This window comes from Mustela erminea, chromosome X, assembly GCF_009829155.1.
Source record: "Mustela erminea isolate mMusErm1 chromosome X, mMusErm1.Pri, whole genome shotgun sequence".
Lineage (NCBI taxonomy): Eukaryota > Metazoa > Chordata > Mammalia > Carnivora > Mustelidae > Mustela > Mustela erminea.
Window position 1 is genome coordinate 29648955 of NC_045635.1, and position 27155 is coordinate 29676109.

A 27155-nucleotide genomic window follows, 5' to 3' on the forward strand; every position below is an offset into this window, starting at 1 on the left:
ATAAACATTGGGGTACAGATGACCCTTCTTTTCACTACATCTGTATCTTTGGGGTAAATACCCAGTTGTGCAATGGCAGGGTCATAGGGAAGCTCTCTTTTAAATTTCGTGAGGAATCTCCACAGTGTTCTCCAAAGTGGCTGCACCAACTTGCATTCCGACCAACAGTGTAAGAGTGTTGCCCTTTCTCCACATCCTCTCCAACATACGTTGTTTCCTGTCTTGCTAATATTGGCCATTCTAACTGGTATAAGGTGGTATCTCAAGATTGGTATCTCAATCAGTGGCTTTCTTATACACTAACAATGAAAATACAAAAAGGGAAATTAGAGAATCGATTCCATTTACTATAGCACCAAGAACCATAAGATACCTGGGAATAAACCTAACCAAAGAGGGAAAGGATCTGTACTCAAGGAACTACAGAACACTCATGAAAGAAATTGAACAGGACACAAAAAGTTGGGAGACCATTCCATGCTCATGGATTGGAAGAATAAAATTGTTAATATGTGTACACTGCCTAGAGCAATCTATACTTTTAATGCCATTCCGATCAAAATTCCACCGGTATTTTTCAAAGAGTTGGAGCAAATAATCCTAAAATTTGTATGGAATCAGAAGAGACCCCGAATTGCTAAGGAAATGTTGAAAAACAAAAATAAAACTGGGGACATCACATTACCTGATTTCAAGCTTTACTACAAAGCTGTGATCACCAAGACAGCATGGTACTGGCATAAAAACAGACACATAGACCAGTGGAACAGAGTAGAGAGCCCAGATATGGACCCTCAACTCTACAGTCAAATAATCTTAGACAAAACAGCAAAAAATATACAGTGGAAAAAAGACAGTCTCTTCAATAAATGGTGCTGGGAAAATTGGACAGTTATATGTAGAAGAATGAAACTCGACCATTCTCTTACACCGTACACAAAGATAAACCCAAAATGGATAAAAGACCTCAATGTGAGACAGGAATCCATCAGAATCCTAGAGGAGAACATAGGTAGTAACCTCTTTGATATCAGCCACAGCAACTTCTTTCAAGATATGTCTCCAAAGGCAAAGGAAACAAAAGCGAAAATGAACTTTTGGGACTTCATCAAGATCAAAAGCTTCTGCACAGCAAAGGAAAGAGTCAAGAAAACAAAGAGGCAACCCACGGGATGGGAGAAGATATTTGCAAATGACAGTACAGACAAAAGGTTGATATCCAGGATCTATAAAGAACTTCTCAAACTCAACACACACAAAACAGATAATCATATAAAAAAATGGGCAGAAGATATTTACAGACACTTCTCCAATGAAGACATACAAATGGCTATCAGATACATGAAAAAATGTTCATCATAACTAGCCATCAGGGAGATTCAAATTAAAACCACATTGAGATACCACCTTACACTGGTTAGAATGGCAAAATTAGCAAGACAGGAAACAACATGTATTGGAGAGGATGTGGAGAAAGGGGAGCCCTCTTACACTGTTGGTGGGAATGCAAGTTGGTTCAGCCACTTTGGAGAACAGTGTGGAGATTCCTCAAGAAATTAAAAAGAGGGCTTCGCTATGACCCTGCCATTGCACTACTGAGTATTTATCCCAAAGATACAGATGTAGTGAAAAGAAGGGCCGTCTGTATTCCAATATTTATAGCAGCAATGGCCACAGTCGCCAAACTGTGGAAAGAACCAAGATGCGCTTCAACTGACGAATGGATAAGGAGATGTGGTCTATACACTACAGAGTATTAGACCTCCATCAGAAAGGATGAATACCCAACTTTTTTATTAACATGGACAGGACTGGAAGAGATTATGCTGAGTGAAATAAGTCAAGCAGAGAAAGTCAATTATCATACGGTTTCACTTATTTGTGGAGCATAACTAATAGCATGGAGGACAAGGGGAGATGGAGAGGAGAAGGGGGTTGAGGGAAATTGGAAGGGGGAGGTGAATCATGAGAGACTATGGACTCTGAAAAACAACCTGAGGGTTCTGAAGGGGCGGGGCGTGGGGGTTGGGGGATCCAGGTGGTGGGTATTTGAGAGGGCATATATTGCATGGAGCACTGGGTGTGGTGCAAAAAACAATGAATACTGTTACTCTGAAAAGAAATTTAAAAAAAGAAAAAGAAGAAGAAGAAAAAGAAGATATCAGTGAAATAGAAACCCAAAGAACAGTTGAACAAATCAACGAAACTAGGAGTTGGTCCTTTGAAAGAATTAATAAGACTGATAAACCCCTGACAAAACTTATTAAAAAGAAAATAGAAAGGACTCAAATTAATAAAATCATGAATGAAAAAGGACAGATCACAACCAACACTAAAGAGGTACAAACTATCAAAACAACATATTACGAGCAACTATACACCAGCAAATTGGACAATCTGGAAGAAATGGATGTATTCCTAGAGACCTATAAACTACCAAAACTGAACCAGGAAGAAATAGGAAACCTAAACAGACCTATAACCAGTAAGCGGATTGAAGTAGTCATCAAAAATCTCCCAACAAACCTAGAGCTAGATGGCGTCCCAGGGGAATTCTACCAAACATTTAAAGAAAAACCAATACCTATTCTCCTGAAACTGTTCCCAAAAATGGAATTGGAAGGAAAACTTCCACAGCCATTTTATGAGGCCAGCATTACCTTGATCCCCAAACCAGACAAAGACCCCATCGAAAAGGAGAATTACAGACCAATATCCCTGACAAACACAGATGCAAATATTTTCACCAAACTGCTAGCCAGTAGGATCCACAGTACCTTATAAGGATTATTCACCAACCACAACCAAGTGGGATTTATTCCGGGCTGCAAGGTTGGTTCAACATCCACAAATCAATCAATGTGATACAACACATTAATAAAAGAATGAACAAGAGCCATATGGTACTCTCAATAGATGCTGAAAAAAAGCACTTGACAAAGTACAGCATTCCTTCCTGATCAAAACTCTTCACAGTGTAGGGATACAGGGCACATACCTCAATATCATCAAAGGCATCAATGAAAAACCCACAGTGAATATCATTCTCAATGGGGAAAAACTGAGAGTTTTTCTGCTAAGGATATCCACTATCAAAACTGCTATTCAACACAGTACTAGAAGTCCTACCCTTGGCAATCAGGCAACAAAAATAAATAAAAGACATCCGAATCGGCAAAGAAGTCAAACTCTCACTCTTTGCAGATGATATGACACTTTATGTGGAAAACCCAAAAGACCCCACTCCAAAACTGCTAGAACTCATACAGGAATTCAGTAAGGTGTCAGGATATAAAATCAATGCACATAAATCACTTGCATTTCTATTCACCAACAGCAAGACAGAACAAAGAGAAATTAAGGAGTCCATTCCATTTACCATTGCACCCCAAACCAGAAGGTACCTAGGAATAAACCTAACGAAAGAGGTAAAGAATCTTTACTCAAAAAACTATAAAGTATTCATGAAAGAAATTGAGGAAGACACAAAGAAATGGAAAAATGTTCCATGTTCCTGGATTGGAAGAACAAATATTGTGAAAATGTCTACGCTACCTAAAGTAATCTACACATTTAATGCAATCTCTATCAAAGTACCACCATTTTTTTTTCTCAGAAATGGTACAAATAATCCTAAAATGTATATAGAATGAGAAAAGACCCCAAATACCCAGAGGAATGTTGAAAAAGAAAACCAGAGGTGGTGGCATCACAATTCCTGACTTCAAGCTCTATTACAAACCTGTCATCATCAAGACAGTATGGTACTGATACAAAAACAGACACATAGATCCATGGAACAGAATAGAGAGCCCAGAAACGAACCCTCAACTCCATGGTCAACTAATCTTCAACATAGCAGGAAAGAATATCCAATGGAAAAAAGACAGCCTCTTCAACAAATGGTGTTGGGAAAATTGGACAGCCACATGCAGAAGGATGAACTGAACCATTTCCTTCCACCACACACAAAAGTAGACTCAAAATGGATGAAAGACCTCAATGTGAGACAGGAATCCATCAAAAATCCTTGAGAACACAAGCAGCAACCTCTTCGACCTCAGCTGCAGCAACTTCTTCCTAGAAACATTGCCAAAGGTAAGAGAATTAAGGGCAAAAAATGAACTATTGGGACTTCATCAAGATCTAAAGCTTTGGCACAGCAAATGAAACAGTCATCAAAACCAAAAGACAACTGACAGAATGGGAGAAGATATTTGCAAATGATAAGTCAGATAAAGGGCTAGTATCCAAAATCTATAAAGAACTCATCAAACTCAATACCCAAAGAAAAGAACAAATAATGCAATCAAGAAACAGGCAGAAGACATGAACAGACATTTCTGCAAAGAAGACATCCAGGTGGCCAACAGACACATGAAAAAGTACTCAACATCCCTTGGCATTGGGGAATAAAAATAAAAGCCACAGTGAGATACCACCTCACACTAGTCAGAATAGCTAAAATTAATCAGTCAGGAAACAACAGATGTTGGTGAGGATGTGGAGAGAGGGGTACCCTCTTATACTCTTGTTGGGAATGCAAGCTGGTGTAGCCACTCTGGAAAACAGTATGGCGGTGCCTCAAGAAGTTGAACGTAAAGCTACTCTACAACCCAGCAATCACACTACTGGGTATTTACCCTAGAGATACAAATGTAGTGATCTGAAGGGGCACATGCACCTGAATGTTTATAGCAGCAATGTCCACAATAGCCAAACTATGGAAAGAGCCTAGATGTCCATCACCAGATGAATGGATAAAGAAGATGTGATAAATATATCTTCTTTATCCATTCATCTGGTGATGGACATCTAGGCTCTTTCCATAGTTTGGCCAGACACATAGATCCATGGAACAGGATAGAGATAATATATAATATTATAATATAATATATAGCATAATAAATATAATATATGTATTATATTTATATAACATATATTATATAAATATAAATATATAAATATAAATATATAAATATCTATATAAATATAAATATATTTATATATAAATATAAACATATATATATAAAATGTAGCCATCAAAAGAAATAAAACATTGCCATTTGCAGTGACGTGCATGTAACTAGAGGGTACCACACTAAGCAAAATAAGTCAATCAGAGAAAGACAATTATCACATTATCTCTCAGATATGAGGAATTTGAGAGGCAGTGCTGGGAGTCAGGAGGTAGTGAAACCATAGGAGAATCTTAATCTCACGAAACAAACAAGGTTGCTGGATGGTGTGGCAGTAGGGATAGGGTGGTTGGGTTATGGGCATTGGGGAGGGTATGTGCTATGGTAAGTGGTTTTATATGTATAAGCCTGATGATTCACAGACCTGTATCCCTGGGGAAAATAATAAATTGTGTGTTAATTTAAAAAAAATAGCTTGTGAAAAACCAATGTTCCTGCTACAAAACACGTAAAAAAGCCAGATTTTTAAAAAGATATATTCAAACATATATCTTCAATGGCATCTCATCAGATTACTACTGAATCTGATAGAAACTGAGGAACCAAATCCCTACTAATAAGTCAACTGCAGGTAAGTGAGCAGATATTCTGTGAACTGAATTTTTTTAGAGAACATTTGCTAATTCTTGGCATGGAGGAAGATGCTGCAAATCTACTCAACCACCACTTTTTTTTTTTTTCCTTAGAGGCAGTAGAGCCAGAAGAGCTTTTGGCAGCCTCAAAAAGAGAGGAAAAACATGTAAGTTTGGGGCTATTAAGGCTTCCAGGACCTGAGAGACCAACATACCTAATAAGAAAGAAGAGGCAGAATATGAAGTCAAGTTTCACTTGAGATATTGCTTAATAATTAAGCTGTTTGTGGACAAAAGGCAGAGAAACTAAGCTAAAGTGGCTAAAATTCAAGTAGAGGTTTCAACAATCTCTTGATGTTAAGAAGGTACAAATGGTAATCAGAACATACCATGGAAAAAGGAGTCCTAGAAAATGCCCTAGGGGGTTAGTTGGAACTGTAAGAATACTATCTTGAGGGAGAGATGGGAAATGAAAATAGAATAAACCTGTCAGAAACTGTAACCCAGTCTTACTCTTCTGAGTCCTTGTTCAAATTAAGATCATCCTACACTTAGTTTATCAGGATATGATGGAGTAAAGCCACTCTAGAGGAAAAGAGCATTGTGCAGAGACTTAGACTTAACACAATGTGTAGAATTCCTAAGAACAATTTCCAGTATATCAAAAAAAGATCAAAAGTCAAATAAAACAGACAACAGCAAAAACAGTGACAAATATAGAACCGAGCATGAGACATATAAGACACCTGAAAATGATTAAGATAAAGCAGTTAGAGTCATGAAAGAGAGAGGAAAGTGTAGGGTAGTAATGCAAAAGATTAGGACTGAGTTTTCTCCCAAATTGATTAACAGCATCAAAACACAAGTTCAAGAAATTCTACACCCTAAGCAGGGTAAATATAAAAGCCAACCTATAGTCATAGCACAATGAAATTGAAAAACAAAGTCAAAGAGAAAATTCAAGGTCAGAGAAAATGGAAACATTGACTTCAAGAAAGAAAATAAAAATAAGTATAAGGGACAAATAACCATTATCAAGATGAAAAAGAGAGCATAAATGAAGATTTTAAAGATTTAAAAAATAAAATAAGAATATTTTATGAATATATTTATACAGATAAGTATGGAAATTTACATGAGAAAATATCCCCAGAAACACACAATTTACTAAGACTGGCACAAGAAAACAAAACAAAACAGAGCAGTGTTATATCTATTACATTATTTTAATCTGTACTTAGAGACTTTTGCACACACACGCACAAACACAAACTTTTGAATATATGGCTTCATTGGTTAATTCTCTCGAATATTTAGGGAAAAAAATACCAAACTATTCAGACTCATCCAGATTATCCAAAAGTATGAGATGGGAGGATCATATTTCAAATCATTTAATGAGATCTATATAACCTAGATAACAAAACCTGACAAAGATGTTGAAAAAAAAGGAAAGAGCAGACCAATTTTTCTCATGACTATAAATGCAAAAGTCTAAATAAATATCAATAAATTGAAAATTATTCAATACAATTCACATTAAAAGAAAAATTTCAAAAGTATGTGTATCCTATGATTATCAAACAGTTTCATGAAAAAGCATTTTATAAAACTCAATATCTACTTATGAATATCCATTCATGACAAAAAGCTATTAGCAAGGCAAGAATAATAAAAGTTTTCTTAAATTCAAAAAAACAAAACCAAAAAATTGAGCATGCATCATAAAGATAAGTTGATAATTTTCCCTGAATAAAAATATCAAGACCAGAATAAATTTTATGTTTTTTATATTTACTTCTATTCAGTAGATAGAGAAAAATATTTCATAATCACAAAAGAAGAAACAAAAGACTCATTACCTGCAGAATTGACAACCTGAATAGATCAATATCTAGTAATGAGATTGAAGCAGTGATCAAAAACCTCCCAAAAAACAAGAGCCCAGGACCTGACGGATTCCCTGGGGAATTCTACCAAACTTTCAAAGACAAAATAACACCTATTCTCCTGAAGCTGTTTCAAAAAATTGAAGCAGAAGGAAAACTTACAGACTCTTTCTATGAAGCCAGCATTACCCTGATCCCCAAACCAGGCAAAGACCCTACCAAAAAGGAGAATTTCAGACCAATATCACTGATGAATATGGATGCTAAGACTCTCAACAAGATCCTAGCAAACAGGAACCAACAGCACATTAAAAAGATTATCCACCGTGACCAGGTGGGATTCATCCCTGGGCTATAAGGATGGTTCAACATTCGCAAATCAATCAATGTGATAGAACAAAAAACTGGTCTGTAAATTCAATACCTTCCCAGTCAAAATCATAACAGCATGTATAAATTATGGCTGTGTGTAAATTAACAAGCATCTTATAAAATATATATGAAAATTCAAAGGGAAAATGTATCTAAGAAAATTTTAAAGAATAAAAGTAAAGCTAGCACACTAACAATATGAAACATGAATTTCATAGACAGTTACAGTGATAAAGATAGTTGTGTTATTCATATAAAGATAGCAAAAGAGAAAAATGGAGTGTAATAGAAAGTCCAGGAAGATATGCACTCATATATGGTTGCTTGAATTATGACAAAGTTGGCATTCCAATGCAGTAGAAAGAAGATACTAAAATTCAAAAACTATAATAAAATCTCAGGAACACGACAAAGATGCCCACTCTCACCACTCTTGTTCAACATAGTATTAGAAGTCCTAGCAACAGCAATCAGACAACAAAGAGAAATAAAAGGTATCCAAATTGGTAATGAAGAAATCAAACTCTCTCTCTTTGCAGATGACATGATTCTTTACATGGAAAACCCAAAAGACTCCACCCCCAAACTACTAGAACTCATACAACAATTCAGCAACGTGGCAGGATACAAAGTCAATGTACAGAAATCAGTGGCTTTCTTATACACTAATAATGAAAATAAAGAAAGGGAAATTAGAGAATCGATTCCATTTACTATAGCACCAAGAACCATAAAATACCTGGGAATAAAACTAACCAAAGAGGTAAAGGATCTGTACTCGAGGAACTACAGAACACTCATGAAAGAAATTGAAGAAAACACAAAAAGAAGGAAGACCATTCCATGCTCTTGGATCAGAAGAATAAACATTGTTAAAATGTCTATACTGCCTAGAGCAATCTATACTTTTAATGCCATTTCGATCAAAATTCCACCGGTATTCTTCAAAGAGCTGGAACAAATAATCCTATAATAAAATCTCATAGAGATTTTTCATATATTTGGTGTACTTGTTTCTAACATTAATTAAATAGAATTGTATGTATGCATTATTTCTAGAAATTTTACACTTCTAGAGAAAGCACTTCCTTAACCAAAAATTTTTTGCATTTGGGTTTAGCTTCCAAAATAAGCCAGCAAAGTGTGGTACATTGGTTTCCTTCCCATTTCCTTTGCCTCTCTGGTGGATGTTGGAGAAGAAAGGCTGAGTGAGTAATGATGTCTAATAACATCACTAATTCACCATGATTTTTACTTACCAAAAATCAATAAGGACATATTTTTGAACTACATTTAGACTTTATGTAGTTGAGTCTTATATTTCTCTTCTTTTCCAAAACCAAATTTTAAGTACATTTAGTCTACTGAATATACTTACATTGGCATCAGTGACTTCAATGTTAACAAAGCATGTAATATTCTTTTTACACTCACTCATGCTGACTTTAAAGATATTGTTGCCCTAGACCTCAAAGCACTTAAAATGCATATCAGTGTATTTTCCTCCCAGAGTTATGAGAGATTATAATGCATATAAATTAAATTTGTGTTTCACCCTATGTGAGAAATTTCAAGTTTCTTCTCATTTAGGATACTAAAAAAATGTCATCTCAAAAAAAAGTATTTGGCATAATTTTTCTCTTTTTTAGGCCCTTAAACTCAAGGGAAATGACAATAATTCATAACCAAGAAAATATCTAAGAATACACAAGTTTAACTGTTTTTCTCTGCTAGAAGGCTGACATCTGGATTTTTTATTACAACTAAAATGTATTTTATTACAGGAATTAAAACATCCATTGGGGGTTAATCCAATACATTATGTTATGGAGAGATGTTTAATAATTCTGTACTATGTTTCAGGTATAAAATTAAAGTTTGAAGCTAGAAATGAAGGGAACATTACAAAATAAGTGTGTATCTCTCAGAACAAAACTATCTATAGATGGTAAAACCTAACATGAAGTTTACAAAGAAAATCTTTAGCATGAAATAGAACAATCAGATATTCACTAACAAGAATATAATTTATTAAGAACCTGAAAGACTAGGTTCTAAGATCAAGCATAGTCTCAAGAATAAAAGATATGAGATTAATATGTTAATAACTACGTAATTAAGGTAAATGCCATAATAGAAAAAAAAGTAGTAGAAACACAGAAACCATTATAGTACATAAAATCTCTTGATATTGTAGTATGTAAGATTTCATAAATTAGTTTATTGTTTCCTACAAAATATCTAATCCTAGTAAACAGTTGTTTTCATACTTGCAAGAATCTGCGAAGAAATTTTCAGACCAAAAAGCAATATTCAAAGCCACATGGAAATGTCAGTAAAGAAATGAACTAACAACCAATAACCAGTAATTAAATTGAAGCATTAATCAAAAACCTCCCAAAAAATAAAAGTCAAGGGCCAGATGGCTTCCTTGAGAAATTCTACCAAATTTCTACCAAAATTCTACCAAACATTTAAAAAAGAAATAATACCTATTATCCTGAAGCTGTTTCAAAAAATAGAAACAGAAGGAAAACTTCCAAACTCCTTCTATGAGGCCAGCATTACCCTGATCCCAAAACCAGTTAAAGACCCTAACATAAAGGAAAATTACAGACCAAAATACTCAACAAGATCCTAGCCAATAGGATCCAAGAGTACATTAAAAGGATTATAGAGGGCACGGATTGCATGGAGCACTGGGTGTGGTGCAAAAATAATGAATACTGTTATGCTGGAAATAAAAAATAAATTAAAAAAAAAAAAAGGGGGGGGAGGGAAATTAAAGGATTATTCACCATGACCAAGTGGAATTTATTCCTGGGATGCAAGAGTGGTTCAATACTTGCAAATCAATCAACGTGATAGAGCACATTAAGAAAAGAAAAGACAAGAACCATATGATCCTTTCAACTGATGCAGAAAAACCATGTGACAAAATATAACATCAGCCCCTGATTAAAACTCTTCAGAGTATAGGGATAGAGGGAACATTCCTGAATATCATAAATACAATATTTGAAAAGCCCACAGTGAATATTGTTATCAATGGGGAAAAGCTAAGACCTTTTCCCTTAAGGTGAGGAATATGACAAGGACGCCCACTCTCACCACTATTGTTCAACATAGTGCTAGAAGTCCTAGCCTCAGCAATCAGACAAGAATAAGAAATAAAAGGCAACCAAATTGGCAAAGAAGAACTCAAACTCTCTCTCTCCACAAATGATATAATATTTTATGTGGAGAAAAAGGGGGGCCACTCCCAAATTATTAGAATTCATAAATTATTAGAACTCATACAACCACTCTGTTAGACTGCATGGACCTTATCAATGATAGAGATATCATGAGGAATCTCATGAAACAAACTGAGGGTTGATGGAGGTGTTAGGAATTGGGTGTTGGGTTACGTGCTATGGTGAGTATTATGAAATGTGTAAGCCTGATGATTCACAGACATGTCCCCCTGGAGCAAATAATGCATTATATGTTAATTTTTTTAAAGGGGAAGGGGCACATGCAGTCCAATGTTCATACCAGCAATGTCCACAATAACCAAACTGGAAGGAGCCCTTCAAAAGATGAATAGATAAAGAAGATGTGGTACATATATACAATGGAATATTATTCAGCCATCAGAAAAGATGAAAACCCACCATTTGCATTGACATGGATGGAACTGGAAGGGATTATGCTAAGTAAGTCAGAGAAATACAGTTATATGGTTTCACTCAAATATGGACCATCAGCAATAGCACAGATGAACATTGGGGAAGGGAGGGAAATCTGAAGGGGGAGAAATCAGAGAAGGAGATGAACAATGAGAGACTATGGACCCCAGGAAAAAAACTAAGGGTTTCAGAGGGGAGGGGGCCCTGGGGAGCCTGTTTCTTCCATTCCCTCGTCCCTCCTCCCCTGCCACTTGTGTGCTCTCTCTCACTCTCTGTCTCTATTTCAAATAATAAATAATTAAATAATTAAAATCTTTGAAAAAAATAAATAAAAACTATTTTCCTTTTATGGTGCCTGTGTGGCTCAGTTGGTTAAGTGTCTGCCTTTGCCTTAGGACATGATCCCAGGGCCTTAGGGTGGACCCTAATGTCAGGCTCTCTGCTCAGCACAGAGCCTGCTTCTTCCTCTTCCTCTGCCTGCCCCTCTCCCTGCTGTGCACTCACTCTCTCTCTCTCTCGCTCTCTCTCTCTTTCTCTGTAAATTAAATAAATAAAATCTTTTTTTAAAAAGCTATTTTTGTTTTATAGAAGTCAGATGTATAGTCTAAATGTTAATGTATAATGTGTACATTTAAAGTAATGAAAAATCACAATGAATATGTACACACAGAATTATGGAAAATAACTGCAACTAGTAGGAGGAGAGTAGGACTGTCTGTGCAAGAGCAATTTTTAAGCATGAACAAATGCAAATTTCCAGTCAATGGCTTGATGCCATAATGATGTTATGGAGTAATATGCTTAACATTTCTGCAATACTGAAACCTTGAGAATTTCAAATTATTGTATAGAAGGCAATTTTGTCCTGCCCACTGCTATCCTCTTGTCTTTAAATCAAGAACTAAAATGTACAAAATACTCTAAGGGCAAAAAAGAAATTCAGAGATACATGACAAGATTTGAGTATATTAACTTATCAGATTTAGTCGTTTAGAAAGGACTCTGTCTGGAATAATATAGATGAGTGCCTCTGAATAATGAAGACACTAATGAAACATCTACAGGTTGTAATTCCATCTGCTCTTCTGTTCAATTTGCCTTGTGAGTTAAATGGTGGAACAGGAGTCAAGGAGTGATGAGGGAAAACTGTTTCAAACCAGACCAGATGGCTCTATAAAATTCTTAACAGCTTCAATTTGTACAATTTTGTGTAATAAGGTAAAAAAACTTCTTCTTTTTTTTTAAGATTTTATTTATTTGACAGACAGAAATCACAAGTAGACGGAGAGGCAGGCAGAGAGAGAGAGAGGGAAGCAGGCTCCCTGCTGAGCAGAGAGCCCGATGCGGGACTCGATCCCAGGACCCTGAGATCATGACCTGAGCCGAAGGCAGCGACTTAACCCACTGAGCCACCCAGGCGCCCAGATAAAGAAACTTCTAAACAGGAAAGAAAATTCATAATACATCTTCATAAAGTTTACTTTCCAAAAGAAATCGGCAGCAGGAATTTGGTTTCCAGTTAATAAAGCATCAATCACATTCATATCCTAGATTCATCCAATAGTAAATAAAAAAGAGACAAAAGATGACTTGCTACTCTCTCATTTTCAATTCTATCGGACTTTTTCTTAAGACTTTTATAGTAGTTATCACAGTGCTACCCAGAAAAAATATTTCTCAAGGTTGAATTAACTCAGGGGTGCCTGGGTGGGTCAGTAGGTTGGGCCCCTGCCTTCAGCTCCAGTCATGATCTCAGGGTCCTGGGATCGAGCCTCCCATCAGGTTCTCTTCTCAGCAGGGATCCTGCTTCTCCCTTTCTCTGACTGCTTCTCTGCCTACTTGTGATTTATCCTTCTCTCTGTGTAAATAAATAAATAAAATCTTTTTTTAAAAAAAGGTTGAATTAATTCATTGACTTTATCAAGAAATATTTATTGAGCAACACATACATGTCAAGAGCAATTAAGTTACACACTTACAGCAGTAAAAAGAAGAAATCCACCAGGAATTTGTATTATAGTGAAGACAGGATAATACCCACCAACAGGCTCCTCCAACCCCCCCATTGGCCTTCCCTCCAAAACCCTCAGTTTGTCTCTCAGAGTCCACAATATCTCATGGTTTGTCTCCCCCTCCAATTTCCCCCAACTCACTTCTCTCCATCTCTCATGTCTTCTATGTTATTCCTTATGCTCCACAAGTAAGTAAAACCATATGATAATTGACTCTGCTTGACTAATGTGACTCAGCATAATCCCTTCCAGTCCCATCCATGTTCATACAAAAGTTGAGTATTCATCCTTTCTGATGGAGGCATAATACTCCATTTTATATATGGACAATATCTTCTATATCCATTGGTCTGTTGAAGGACATCTTGGTTCTTTCCACATTTTGGTGACTGGATCAACCAGGAAATCAAAGAAGAACTTAAACAATTCCTGGAAACCAATGAGAATGAAGACATTTCAGTCCAAAACCTACGGGACACGGCAAAGTCAGTCCTAAGGGAAAAATACATACCCATCCACGCCTCTCTCAAAAAAATTGAAAAATCTGGAATATACCAGCTCTCTTTGCACCTTAAAGAACTGGAGAATCAACAACAAATTAAGTCAACCCCACACACAAGAAGGGAAATAATCAAGATCAGAGCAGAGATCAATGAAATAGAAAACTAGAAGCTGTTTTTTTTTTTAATTAGTAAGATCAATACTATTGGCCAAACTAATCCAAAAGAAAAGAGAGAGGACCCAATTTAATAAAATTATGAATTAAAAGGGAGAGATCACAACTAGCACCAAGGAAATAGAAACAATCATCAGAAGTTATTATCAACAGTTATATGCCAGTAAGTTAAGCAACCTAGATGAAAGGGATGCATTCCTGGAAATCTGTAAACTTCCAAAACTGAATCAGGAAGAAACTGACAACCTGAATAGACCAATATCTGGTAAGGAGATTGAAGCAGTGATCAAAAACCTCCCAAAAAACAATAGCCCAGGACCTGATGGATTTCCTGGAGAATTCTAACAAACATTCAAAGAAGAAATAATACCTATTCTCCTGAAGCTGTTTCAAAAAATAGAAACAAAAGGAAAACTTCCAGACTCTTTTTATGAAGACAGCATTACTCTGATCCCCAAACCAGGCAAAGACCCCACCCAAAAGCATAATTTCAGACCAATATCCCTGATGAATATAGATGCCAAGATTCTCAAGAAGACTTTAGCTAATAGGATCCAACAGTACTTTAAAAAGATTATCCACCATGACCAGGTGGGATTTATCTATGGGATGCAAGGGTGGTTCAACATTTGCAAATCAATCAATGTGACAGAACAAATCAATAAGAGACAAGAAACACATGGTCCTCTCAATGCAGAAAAAGCATTTGACAAGATACAGCATCTGTTTCAGATTGAAACACTTCAAAGTATAGGGATAGAGGGAACATTCCTTAACTTCATATAATCTATCTATGAAAAACCCACAGCAAATATCATCCGCAATGGGGAAAAGCTGAGAGTCTTCCCTTTGAGATCAGGAACATGACAAGGATGTCCACTCTCACCACTGTTGTTCAACATAGTACTAGAAGTCCTAGCAACAGCAATCAGACAACAACAACAACCAAAAAAAGGTATTCAAATGGGCAAAGAAGAAGTCAAACTCTCTTCACAGATGACATGATACTTTATATGAAAAACCCCAAAGACTCCATCTCCAAACTATTATAACTCATACAGCAATTCAGTAATGTGGCAGGACACAAAATCAATGCACAGAAATCAGTGGCTTTCTTATACACTAACAATGAAAATATATAGAAAGGGAAATGAGAGAATTGATTCCATTTACTCTAACACCAAGAACCATAAGATACCTGGGAATAAACCTAACCAAAGAGGTAAAGGATCTGTACTCAAGGAACTACAGAACACTCATGAAAGAAACTGAAGACACAAAGAGATGGAAGACCATTCCATGCTCATGGATCAGAAGAATAAACATTTTTAAATGTCTATACTGCCTAGAGCAATCTATACTTTCAATCCAATCCTGATCAAAATTCCACAGGCATTTTTCAAAGAGCTGGAAGAAACAATCCTAAAATTTGCATGGAATCAGAAGAGACCTCAAATTTCTAAGAAAATGCTGGAAAAGAAAAACAAAACTGGAGGGGGGGCATCCCATTGCCTGATTTCAAGCTTTACTACAAAGCTGTGATCACCAAGACAGCATGGCACTGGAACAAAAACAGACACATAGACCAGGGGACCAGAGTAGAGAGCTCATATATGGATCCTCAACTCTATGGTCAACTAATCTTCAACAAAGCAGGAAAATATATACAGTGGAAGAAAAGACAGTCTCTTCCACAAATGGTGCTGGGAAAATTGGACAGCTATGTGTAGAAGAATGAATCTCGACCATTCTCTTACACAATACACAAAGATAAACTCAAAATGGGTAAAGACCTCAACATGAAGCAGGAAACTATCAAAACCCTAGAGGAGAAAATAGGCAGTAACCTCCTCAATATCTGCCACAGCAACTTCCTCCAAGATATGTCTTCAAAGGCAAAGGAAACAAAAGCAAAAATAAACTTTTGGAACTTCATCAAGATCAAAAGCTTCTGCATAGCAAAGGAAACAGTCAACAAAACAAAGAGGCAACTCACGGAATCGGAGAAGATATTCACAAATGACACTACAGACAAAGAGCTGATATCCAAGATCTATAAAGAACTTCTCAAATGCAACACACACAAAACAGGTAATCATGTCAAAAAATGGGCAGAAGACAGGAACAGACACTTCTCCAAAGAAGACATACAAATGGGTAACAGACACATGAAAAAATGTTCATCATTAGCCATCAGGGAGATTTGAATCAAAACCACATTGAGATACCAACTTACACCAGTTAGAATGGCCAAAATCAACAAGACAGTAAACAGCATCTGTTAGAAAGGATGTGGAAAAAGGGGAACCCTCTTACTCTGTTGGTAGGAATGCAAGTTGGTGCAGCCACTATGAAAAACAGTGTGGAGATTCCTCAAAAATTAAAAATAGAGCCACCCTATGACCCTGCAATTGCACTCCTGGGTATTTACTTCAAAGATACAGATGTACTGAAAAGAAGGTCCATCTGTACCCCAATGTTCATAGCAGCAATGGCCACAGTTGCCAAACCGTGGAAAGAACCAAGATGTCCTTCAATAGACAAATGGATAAGGAAGATATGGTCCATATACACTATGGAGTATTATGCGTCCATCAGAAAGGATGAATACCCAACTTTTGTATCAGTATGGATGGGACTGAAAGAAATTATGCTGAGTGAAATAAGTCATGCAGAGAAAGTCAGTTATCATATGGTTTCACTTATTTGTGGAGCAAAGGATTAACACGGAAGACACTGGGAGATGGACAGAAGTGAGTTGGGGGAAATTGGAGGGGGAGACAAACCATGAAAGACTGTGGACTCTGCAAAACAAACTAAAGGTTTTGGAGTGTAGGGGTGTGAGGTATTGGGTAAGCCTGATGGTGGTTATTATGGAGAGCATGTATTTCATGGAACACTGGGTGTAGTTCATAATCAATGAATTATGGGACACTGAAAAAATATAAAATAAAATAAAAAATAGTTCTTTAAATATCTAGGGTTATGGAAGTGCATTCCACACGACAAGAGGCAAGACAGAGTATATATGCACAAGAGCAATTTAGTTGGCAGGTGGAGTAATGGGAGAATGAAGTACTTATCAGTAGATTCCACCTATTTTGCCATAGGGAAAGCAACATCATCACTCTAGGTCAAGTTACAGGAGGTGTTGGAGGCTTGATAAGAAGAGATATAAAATGGTTATCCCCAAAATTGGAGGAATTAAGGCATTTTGAGGTAGCATTACAGTGTCATTTGAGGTTATTAATCAGTTGTCCATCCTTGTACATATATATATGCTAAGCTTCTCTAATCTTATTCATTGATCTATGTATATATCCCTCTGCTGATACCACAATCTTATTTACTGTTACTAGAGTGTAGACTCATATGAATCTACCAAAAAGGAAGAGTAAATGATCCCATTTTTTCTTCTTTCTCAAAATTGTATATTTAACTTTCCATAAAAATTTAAGAATAACCTTATCTTTATATCCAAAAATATATGAGTGGTATTTTTATAGGAATCAGTTTAAACCTATTAGAAATTTGTGGAGAACTGATATTTTTATTATTTTGAATCTTCTAGTTCATGTACATAATATCTCTCCACTTACTTTGTTTTTCTTTCATCATTGTTTTGCTCTCTGCTGATATTAAGATAAATATATTAAGATATTCATTTTTAGGCTTGGTTTCAGAAGTTTTAATATGATGTGCATAGGTGTGGCTTTCTTTCTACTTATCCTTCTTGTACTATGTAACATTTCATGAATCTGTGTCAGTAATGTTCTCTAGCTTTGGAAAATTCTGTCATTTTCTCAAATGTTGCTATACCGTCTTTCCCTCTATTCTCCCAGAAGTCTAAATATACATCTGTTATACCTTTTCACCATGTCTCAAATGTCCCCTACATTGATTTTCCTGTGTATAGCCCATTTTTTCAATGAAAAATCCATTTTGGATATTTTCTTCCAGTTTACATTCCAGGCTATGGATTTTCTCTTAAGCTATTGAACTTGATATTAAACCCATTCACTGAGTACTTCTAATTATTTATTGTATATTTTAGTTCTAGAGGATCATTTATTTAAAAAAAAAAGATTTTATTTATTTTGAGAGAAAGGGAGAGAGTCAGGGGAAAGCCAGAGGGAGAGAATCTCAAGCAGACTCCCCACTGAGAACAGAGTTTGACAGAGGGCTTCACCTCATGACCCATGAGATCATGACCTGAGCCAAAACCAAGAGTCAGACACTTAACCAACTGAGTCACCCAGGCAACGTTCTTCACGATCAATTTTTTAAGAAGAGTTTCAGTTTTATCCTAAAATTTTCCAACATGTCTTTAGTATTAGTAATTTTAGTCTTTTTCTAATATCTCCATTATTGGAATATATTGTAAATTAGCTACAATTGTCATTTTTCCCTCTTCGTTTTTCATTAAATTGTATCTTTTCCTATGTCTTATTACTTTCTATTGAGAATAGGAGAGTATGAATAAAAAGTGTACTAAAACTTTGAAGCTATATTTAATATTATTCACTTAGATTTACTTTTGCTTCTCTTTGGCAGTTATTCTGATGGAATATTGCTTCTATCAAATGGGAATGATCTTATAATTGGAAATTGGGCTTTAGTCCTTATTGAGGTTGGGCTATTTCTGGTTCTCTCTTACTCTTACAGCATAGCCTTTTGGAATATCAACAGAAAGTTTAGGGTGCTAGTTGGGTTCCTCTATTAGGAAGACTGAACTCCCACTTTTCCTCAACCCCACAAAACTTCTGAAAGACTTTCTTGAATTCTTAGTTTACTAGCTGTCACATTCTTCTTACTTCTGTGTCAGTTAACTGCTCCTTCTGAATTGGTGACTACCACACGAAGAAAAACAATAATGAACTCAGGTTTTATATTCTAATAAGGAGATTGAAAACTTCAAAGTTGAAAACTTTTATGGAGAGGTGAGGGAATACTTTGGAAGTCAAAAAGGAAACAGAGAACACTGAGGCTTCTTCTAGGTTTAGTTCCAGGAGGATATGGGAAAAACAGTCATAACTTATAAAAACTGAAACAGAAGTAGTCTCAAAAGGGAAAAGCTAGATTTTAGTACAAAAATAAATTGAAGGAAACTACACTGAAAAAATATGAGGCTATAGGAGATTTTTAAGTTACCTATTAAGGCATGACCAGTTTTGAGAATATATAATTGCAGATAGTAAAATAAAATAAAATATATGAGTTGTGTTCTTCTTTTGTCCTTATGATGGTGGGTTTTTTGTTTGTTTGTTTTGTTTTTGCTGTGTAATTTCCATGAGACTCACATATAACGCCCTATGTTATATGGTCAGTTTTAAATAGATAGGGAGTTAAATTTGAACACACTTAAAAACTTTACATATTTGCTCCTCACCACACATCTTATATTTTGATGTCATACTTTACATCTTTTCATTTTATGTAACCCTTAACTATTTATTATAGTTTTAGCTAATTTTATCACTTCTGTATTTTAACTTTTATACTGTCTTTTAAGTCATTAATCCACTACCTGTACTACATATTCCCTTTACGAATGAGATTTTTACTTTGGTATGTTTTTATGTTATTAATCAGTCCTATTTCTTTTCAGCTTAAAGTAGTCCCTTTCACATTTTTTTTTTTGTAAAGTTAGCTTAGTGGTGAGAACTTCTTCAGCTTGTTTATCTGGGAAACTATTTCTCCTTTAATTCTGAATGATAACTTTCCTGGGTAGAATATTCTTGGTCGGAAGTTTCTTCTTTCTAGAACTTTTTTTTTAATTTTTTATTTTTTATAAACATATATTTTTATCCCCAGGGGTCCAGGTCTGTGAATCGCCAGGTTTACACACTTCACAGCACTCACCAAAGCACATACCCTCCCCAATGTCCATAACCCCACCCCCCTTCTCCCAACCCCCCTCCCCCCAGCAACCCTCAGTTTGTTTTGTGAGATTAAGAGTCACTTATGGTTTGTCTCCCTCCCAATCCCGTCTTGTTTCATTGATTCTTCTCCTACCCACTTAAGCCCCCATGTTGCATCACCACTTCCTCATATCAGGGAGATCATATGATAGTTGTCTTTCTCTGCTTGACTTATGTCATGTCATTTTCTTCTGGTCTACAAAGCTTCTGATGAAAAATCTGCAGACAGATTTATGGTAGTTCCTTTGTACAGAACAAGCTGTTTTTCTCTTGCTGCTTTTAATATTCTCTCTTAACTTTTGGTACCTTACTGATACTTCTGACATGTTACACAAATAACTGTGACATTACTGTCTTGATAGGGATTGATTTGGTTTCATCTTGTTTGAAACTCTCTGGGCTTCCTGTACCTGGCTACTTCATTCCCCAGGTTAGTGAAGTTTATAGCCATTATTTATCCAAATAAGTTTTCTGCCTCTTTCTCTCTCTTTTTTCCTTCTGGGACCTATATAATATGAATGTTATTTTGCTTGATGTTGGATCTCTTAAGTTGTCTTCAGTTTTTAAAATTCTTCTCACTGCTCTGGTTAGATGAGTTCCATTGCCCTGTCTTCCAGCTTGCTGATCTTTTCGTCTACTTTATCTAACCTGCCCTTGAACTCCTGTAGTGCATATTTTCAGTTCAGTTATTTTATTCTTCAACTCTGTGAATTCTGTTTAGTACTTACTCATATTTTCTATTTCTTTATGAAATTCTCAATGTGTTTACCCATTCTTCTTCCATGTTCACTGAGAATCTTTACGACCACTGCTTTGAACTCTTTATCAGGTAATGTACTTATCTCCTTCTCATTATGATCTGTTTCTGAGGTTTTACCTTGTTCTTTTATCTAAACATACTCCTGTTTCCTCATTTTGCTTGATTCTATGTGTTTGTTTTTATTTATTATGTGAAGCAGCTACCTCTATCAGTCCTCAAGAAGTGGCCTTGTGTAGGTGATGAACCTTATTGTTCAACCTTATACTAGCTCTTGGTTGTCTCTCAAACTCTTGTGATTGTCTAAGCATTCAATTTTTTTTAGATTTTATTTATTTTACAGAGAGATAGAGAGCACAAGTAGGAAGAGCATCAGGCAGAGGGAAAAGGAGACAAAGGCTCTCCACTGAGCAGGGAGCCCAATGTGGGATTTGATCCCAGGATCCTGGGATCATGACCTGAGCCGAAGGCTGCTGCTTTACCCACTGAGCCACCCAGGTGCCCTAAGCATTCAAATTTAATCTTCATATGCTCCCATTTTTAGGGTTCTAAGACCTGTCAGTGTTCCAGGGGGAGGGATATCATTTAGCACTTCGTTTCAGGCTGATGAAAGCCAGAGCCTCTAGCAATGAATTTTAAAATATGCAAATATATACAATCTTGTGGGCCCACAATTATAATCCCTGCTGACCTCCAGACCAAGAAATCTGGAGTCGCCCTTGTTCAACAGTTGCAAACTCCATTCTGGTAGGTATTGTTGTGCTGTAGTGACATCAAGGAAGTGAGCAAGGTTGGAGTCTTCCTGCTTACATTCCTTGGAAGCACCTCTTTAGCCTCTAAATATTTGACAAATTTGAAGCTTGTCACTTAGGCTGAAGCTCTGGGACAAGTTAATAGGCCTTCTTCTCAGAAAGACAGATTGTGCTTCAGTCTGGTGTCCTCAGTGCCCTGGGGTGGTGCCCTGCCAAGAACTGTCTATTCAATTGTTACAGTCCTGTGGAGCTCTGGAACACCAAATCTCTTAGTCACATGGGCCATACAATCAAGGGATATACTCTGTGTAAAATGCACATGCTCATCAGCTTTAGTAAGCCAGCTGGAAAGTGTAGGGCATGAGGTTTACTCACTGGCTTGAGAAAGGCAACAGGAAAATACCTTGACTGCACATGCCTGTCAGCTTCAGCAATGCAGTGGAAGAGTGCTTTTTCTGTGCATACCTGCCAAATTTAGCAAGGAAGAAGGAAAATGCTGTGACCACTCAAACTTATCAGTCCTAGCCAGGGAATTGGTGAGAGTGCTGCAAGTCTATCCTTGTTGGTTTTAGCAAGGGAATGGGAGAATGCCATATCCATTGGCACTTCCCAAACATCTTGGACCACCTCACTTCCTTGTTTTACTCTTATGCAGAATAATCATAATTCTTTGACTTGTTAATCCTACTGAATCGTTCTATTCTCTAAATCTAAGGCATTATAAAATCAATGTTAGAAGATTATAATTGTAGTGCTTTATGAATTTTGCCATTGTAAATGAGCTAATACTACTTGTAGAGCTGAATTAAAGTTTTAAGAAATAAAGAAATGACACCCTTAGGCAATTTTTTACACATTGTAAACATTCAATAAATATCTGTTATTATAAATTTTTGCTCAAAAAATGTATTCAACTGAAGGATAGTGCCCTCACATCTTAAAATACTTTGAAAACAGTATATTTGTAATGTTTTGTAATTTGTAATAATTTGTAATTATATTTGTAAATTTGTAATAATTTACTTAATACTTTAATTTAATTAATAAATTTAATAAATTGATTAGATAATTTAGTAATTTAATTATATATTGTAAATTTGTAATAATTTATAATTATATTTGTAAACATCAGTGATTTTGGTGAATGGAAAAATGTAATACGTACTTTTCTCCCTCATAAACAGTGTGACTAAATTACTGCTATTAGCCTGAAATACATAGTACCTAAACTTGACAAAATATGGTAATGCCATCACTGTCTATCCTGATAAACAAAGTGGAAATCTAGGGGATATCCTCAACTCCTCTATCGTATTTATTTTAATTAGTCAGCTGATTCCATGCTACCTTTCCAGATTGATCTTCCTCCCCAGTGTTCTCCGTGTCCCCCAATTCCTTATATCCTTTGTTGTAGCCATGGTATATGTACTTTTATTCTCTCTATACCTTAGCATAAGATCTCCCTGTAGTCTGGACTACACATATTCCCCCACTCTATTTGTTGAACTCTCTCTCTCTCTCTCTCTATATATATATATCAAAGGATCAAATGTTCTCCTTTTCTTCATATCCCAACTTTTGCTATACTTTTATTGATTATGTCAAACATATCAGTTACCTTACTAATGCTTAATTTTCAACACTATGATACAGAACTCTCTTCATTTACTGAATAAGAAACTTGGGGGATGGAGACTTTGACTTTAAATCACTTGTCCAAAATCACACAATGGCAGACTAAGGATCCCAAAATCAATACTAACAACAAGTACATTACAGTTGACCCTGAACTACATGAGGATTTGAGGGGTCAACCCCCTGTGCCGTCAAAAATCTATATCTAACATTTCATTCATCAAAAACTTAACTACTAGGTTAGAGGTCACTATTTTACTTAAGTGTTCTCTTCCACAGAATGTGTAAATAGCTTACTTTCACATTTGCTTTAATTTAATATGCACTCAGGTTCACACCTGGGTAGCTCAGATTAACTGCAATCCTGGTATTTAGGAGGAAATAGCTACTGTTCCTAACATTGTCAATTCAAAATAGAAATAACATTGAGGGGTGTCTGGGTGGCTCAGTCAGTTCGGTGTTGGACTCTTGGGTGTTTTTTTTTTTTTTAACAGTCTAACTTTTCTTATTTTTTTAAAAAAATTTTTTTTAATTACTTTTCAGTGTACTAGAATTCATTGTTTATGCACAACACCCAGTGCTCCATGTAATACATGTCTTCCACAATACCTACCACTGGGCTGGCCCAACTTCCCACCCCCGCCCCTACAAAACCCTCAGATTGTTTTTCAGAGTCCATAGTCTCTCATGGTTTACTTGGTTTCTGCTCTGGTCATGATCTCAGGGACGTGGGGTTGAGCGTCCCACCTTGAGCCTTGCAACAGGCTTCATGATCAGTGGGGAATCCCCTTCCCCTCCTTCCCTCTGCCCCTCTCCCTCCATGCACTCTAAAATAAATAAATAAATAAATCTTAAAAGAAAAACAGCACTGAATGTCAAACCCATGTTAAGGTAGAACTATCTGATTACCATCTTCTTCATGTTCCTTAGAATATGTGGGTGAGAAATAGAGGCCTCTCAGAATGTTATGGAGTTGGGAGTATGTGAAAACAGGAATTGCAGATCATTAGAGTAAGAATTACTAGTCAATGCAACTTAATAAGAAAATAATGGTAGGAAAAGCACCATATCAAAAATCACTTAATCTCACTAAGCTTCAATGTTTCTTCTCTAAAATGAGGAAGGTATTGCCTATTTACTTTTTTCATAAGTATGTTGTGAAACTTTAATTAAAAAGGATTTTGATTCCCAGAGTCCAGAGACTCTCATGGTTCATCTCCCTCTCTGATTTCTTCCCATTCAGTTTTCTCTCCCTTGCCCTATGGTCTTTTGTGCTATTCCTTATATTGCACATATGAGTGAAACCATATGGTAATTGTCTTTCTCCGCTTGACTTATTTCACTTGGCATAATTCCCTCCACTTCCATCAATGCTGATGCAAATGGAAGGTATTCATTTTCTCTGATGACTGAGTAATATTCCTTTGTATATATGAGCTGGGTGATGAGTATTAAGGAGGGCACATGATGTGATGAGCACTGGGTTTTATATGCAACTAATGAATCATTGAACACTACATCAAAAACAAATGATGTACTACATGTTGGCTAATTGAACATAATTTTTAAAAGAAAAGAATTTTGAGATATAAAAAATGAAAATTCCTATTTAAAATAATGTACCTGGGATATATATTATAAATCTTGTATTTGCCAATCTCAAGAACTATTGTTATCAGAATTAAATATACTAACACAAAGGAGAACATTGACACTAAATTCAATTTAATATTTGCAATATTGTGTATATTTTGTGTGATATGTTAGAAAAAACTTTTCCAATGTTTTCACTCAAAAACTCAATTTTTAAATACTGAGATTAAATATCAGTATTAAGTTATATTTTCCTATATAAGATTTTATAAAATATACTGTTTTTAAAAACAGAAAAATATTAAAAAGAGCCATCAAATTAAGGAAAAATAATTTCATGAAAATATGGCCGTTATATCTAAATATTTTCACTTTACATTTTAGGACACATAAATAACAAATCTCTTCTCTTTTTTTTTCAAATCTTTTCTCTTTAATGTTTATATCAGTCATTTTACTATTAAATGTCAATTATATTTTATTTATTTGTTTTTGTTTATTTATTTATTTATTTATTTTCAGCATAATAGAATTCATTGTTTATGTACCACCTCCAGTGCATGCAATATGTGCCCTCCATAATACTCACCACCTGGCTCCCCCAACCTCCCACCCCCCCGCCCCTTCAAAACCCCCAGGTTGTTTTTCAGAGTCCATAGGCTCTCATGGTTCATCTCCCTTTCCAATTTCCCTCAACTCTCTTCTCCTCTCCATCTCCCTATGTCCTCCATGTTATTTGTTATGCTCCACAAATAAGTGAAACCATATGATAATTGACTCCCTCTGATTGACTTATTTCACTCAGCATAATCTCTTCCAGTCCTGTCCATGTTGCTACAAAAGTTGGGTATTCATCCTTTCTCATAGAGGCGTAATACTCCATAGTGTATATGGACCACATCTTCCTTATCTATTCATCCATTGAAAAGCATCTTAGTTCTTTCCACAGTTTGGCGACCGTGGCCATTGCTGCTATAAACATTGGGGTACATATGGCCCTTCTTTTCACTACATCTGTATCTTTGGGGTAAATACCCAGTAGTGCAACTGTAGGGTCATAGGGAAGCTCTATTTTTAATTTCTTGTTTTTTAAAGATTTTATTTATTTATTTGACAGAGAGAGATCACAAGTAGGCAGAGAGGCAGGCAGAGAGAGAGGAAGTAGGCCCCCCACTGAGCAGAGAGCCCAGATGTGGGACTCAATCCCAGGAGCCTGAGATCATGACCTGAGCTGAAGGCAGCGGCTTAACCCATTGAGCCACCCGGGTACCCCTCTATTTTTAATTTCTTAAGGAATCTACACACTGTTCTCCAAAGTGGCTACACCAAGGTGGGATTCATCCCTGGCTTACAAGGATGGTTCAACATTCACAAATTAATCAATGTGATAGAACAAATCAATAAGAGAAGATAGAAGAACCACAAGGTCCTCTCAATTGATGCAGAAAAAGCATTTGACAAAATCCTGCATCCATTTCTGATTAAAATGCTTCAAAGGATAGGGATAGAGGAAGCATTCCCAAACTTCATAAAATCTATCTATGAAAAATCCACAGCAAATATCATCCTCAATGGGAAAAAGCTCACAGCCTTCCTGTTGAGATCAGGAACATGACAAGGATGCCCACTCTCACCACTCTTGTTCAACAGAGTATTAGAAGTCTTAGCAACAGCAATCTGACAACAAAGAGAAATAAAAGGTATCCAAATTGACAATGAAGAAGTCAAACTCTCTCTTCGCAGATGACATGATTCTTTATATGGAAAACCCAAAGACTCCACCCCCAAACTACTGGAACTCATACAGCAGCAATTCAGTAACATGGCAGGATACAAAGTGAATGTACAGATATCAGTGGCTTTCTTATACACTAATAATGAAAATACAAAAAGGGAAATTAGAGAATCGATTCCATTTACTATAGCACCAAGAACCATAAGACACCTGGGAATAAACCTAACCAAAGACGTAAAGGATCTGTACTCGAGGAACTACAGAACACTTTTGAAAGAAATTGAAGAAGACACAAAGAGATGGAAGACCATTCCATGCTCTTGCATCGGAAGAATAAACATCGTTAAAATGTCTATACTGCCTAGAGCAATCTATACTTTTTTTAATTAATTTATTTATTTTCAGCATAACAGTATTCATTTTTTTTTCACCACACCCAGTGCTCCATGCAATACATGCCCTCTATAATACCCACCATCTGGTACCCCAACCTCCCAAGCTCCCGCCACTTCAAACCCCTCAGATTGTTTTTCAGAGTCCATAGTCTCTCATGATTCACGATTCACCTCCCCTTCCAATTTACCCCAACTC